Consider the following 2,993-nt stretch of genomic DNA (forward strand, 5'->3'; position numbering starts at 1 on the left):
ATATATCACCTGCAAATGCATTATTTCAAACTGAAATTTTTTAAGCTACTTTAAATTTAATTTCATAAATCGAAAACAAACCATTTTCTACAGCAGGGTCCGTATCATAATTTACTGGAAGACTATAGAGTCCGCATGATCCGCTTGGCCAAGTAGAGTATTTGGATTTACGACCTATAAATATGAATAACTCTGCGGCAGAATAACGCTAAGGACTACTCGATGTTGTAAAGAGAGAAAGATCACCAGAATCATTTTACTAATCATTTGAAAAATGTAAAACATGAAACATTTTATCAGCAATATTTATGGACATTGCGTTGTGTGCTTATATTTTCTTAATGTTTATGAAAACAGCAATAAAGGATTAGACCTAAAGAATTCTGCTTTAATATGAAATCCCACTATTGTTAATTAATACGTGGACTAGATAATGTTACATGGTGCCTTATTAAACAACAGCACATTAATTGGGAGATGTTAAACTATATTCCCCATTTGGGGAAGGTTGGAGTATGTGTTCTGCATCTAGGAAAGATCTGGGTTTTAATTCCATGTGTGGAGAACATTCGGATCTTCATTTTACATCTGGGGAAGGTTAGAATCTGCCCTCTACATCTGGAGAAGATTCAGGTCTAAATTCTACATGTGGGGGATGTTTGAGCGTACATTATACATTTGGAGGATGTTGTTTATACCTCTTTCAGGAAAGGTTTAAACTACACTCGGGGGGAGGGGAGTAGGATTCTGCATTCTACCTTTTCCAGGACATTGGAATCCAAATTCTACATCTGGTAGACGTTGGGTCCAGATTATACATACATTAGCAATCTAATTCCAGAGGAAGGTTTAAGTTTGCATTTTGCTTCCAGGAAATTGAGTTGCAGTCCGCATCTTACGTTCAAAGGAATCAGTCTGCATTCTACATGCGAGGAAGGTTGAGATCTTCATTCTACACTCACAGGAGGTTGGAATCGGCATTCTGCATTTACAGAAAATTGGCGTCAGCATATTACATCTGGAGGTGAAATTATGCATTTCAAACCTGGGGGTTGGACTCGGTATTCTGCATTTGGGGAGGCTGGAGTCTGATTTATATGCCTGGGGAGGTTCGAGTCTACATTTTACATTCAGGCATGGTTGGGGTCCATACTCTACATTCGGGGGTGGTTGAATTCTGCATTCATTAGGGGAAGATTAGTGTCTGTATTTCACATTTGTGAGAGGTTGGGAGCTGCATTCCACATTTGGGAGAGGTTGAGAAGAGCATTCCACATTTGGGAGAGGTTGAGAAGAGCATTCCTCATTTGGGAGAGCTTGAGAACTGCATTCCTCATTTGGGAGAGAGAGAACTGCATTCCTCATTTGGGAGAGATTGAGAACCGCATTCCTCATTTAGGAGAGATTGAGAACTGCATTACTCATTTGGGAGAGATTGAGAACTGCATTCCACATTTGGGAGAGGTTGAGAAGAGCATTCCTCATTTGGGAGAGCTTGAGAACTGCATTCCTCATTTGGGAAAGAGTGAGAACTGCATTCCACATTTGGGAGAGAGAGAACTGCATTCCTCATTTGGGAGAGCTTGAGAACTGCACTCCTCATTTGGGAGAGAGAGAACTGCATTCCTCATTTGGGAGAGATTGAGAACTGCATTCCTCATTTGGGAGAGATTGAGAACTGCATTCCTCATTTGGGAGAGATTGAGAACTGCATTCCTCATTTGGGAGAGATTGAGAACTGCATTCCACATTTGGGAGAGATTGAGAACTGCATTCCTCATTTGGGAGAGCTTGAGAACTGCATTCCTCATTTGGGAAAGAGTGAGAACTGCATTCCACATTTGGGAGAGAGAGAACTGCATTCCTCCTTTGGGAGATTGAGAACTGCATTCCACATTTGGGAGAGATTGAGAACTGCATTCCTCATTTGGGAGAGATTGAGAACTGCATTCCTCATTTGGGAGAGATTGAGAACTGTATTCAATATCCATGAAAATCTAGGATCTATCATACATATTGGGAAGACAGAATGTAAAGGCATGTGTTCCATACAGCAGGATATCAAGTTCTGTATTATAATTTTACAGATGGCTGAAGTTTCCATCCTTCATTTTGAGAAAAGGAGAGGTCTACCAGGGAAATATAGAGTGTCCATTCCAAAAGTGAGGAAGATCTGGAAAATATTGGGGGTTCATATTCTACAGTAAGGTAAGGCTCAAATCTGAACCATAAATTTATGGAGGTTGAGGCTCCTTTTATATTTAGGGGAGGTGTAAATCCTCCTAGTGTAAATCTACTCTCTAGTCCTGGGGGAGGGGGAGGGTGAGTGTGTATTCCCCAGATGGCGATGACTGAGGTATGCAGTTTACATTTTTGGAAGTCTAGCACTGTATTGTACATTTGAGAAATGTCGGAATAATAATTCAACATTCTGAAAACACGCCGGTTTGCATTCTTCACGTGGAGAAATTGGATATCTGCTCTCTACTCTGCATAAATTGCATTTGCTTTCTACATTTACAGATTAGATTTTATTCAACATGCAACGGGATCGGGTTCTAGATTCTACACTAAGGTAAATGTAGTTTTGTATTGTACACAAAGTTTAAAGTGGTGTCTTTATTCTACATTTAATTTAGATTGCTTTCTACAATTCCTATCTGAAATTGCCAGGGACTGTATTCTCAGTAATGCACATTCAACAAGGACATAGTCAAATAAGGATGCATGCATATACTTTCCTGGTAATACATGCTTTTATGCTGTGATCCGAAGAAATGAGAGAATATCTTTTTCATCCCCGTAAGATTAGGATTACCTATTCGACGCCCTCCCGTTTTGATGGTATAAAAGTGTTATGACGGAGACAGACAGACACACGTCAAGAGTTTCTTTTATGTATACCTCTTTTATCACCCCCTTGCTGCGACCAGCAACGGTTGACTAACAACTAGGTACCCAATTTTTTGCTTTCGTAAACACATTCCTTTTCA

The sequence above is a fragment of the Palaemon carinicauda genome, chromosome 6 (assembly GCF_036898095.1).
Source record: "Palaemon carinicauda isolate YSFRI2023 chromosome 6, ASM3689809v2, whole genome shotgun sequence".
NCBI classification, from domain to species: Eukaryota; Metazoa; Arthropoda; class Malacostraca; order Decapoda; family Palaemonidae; genus Palaemon; species Palaemon carinicauda.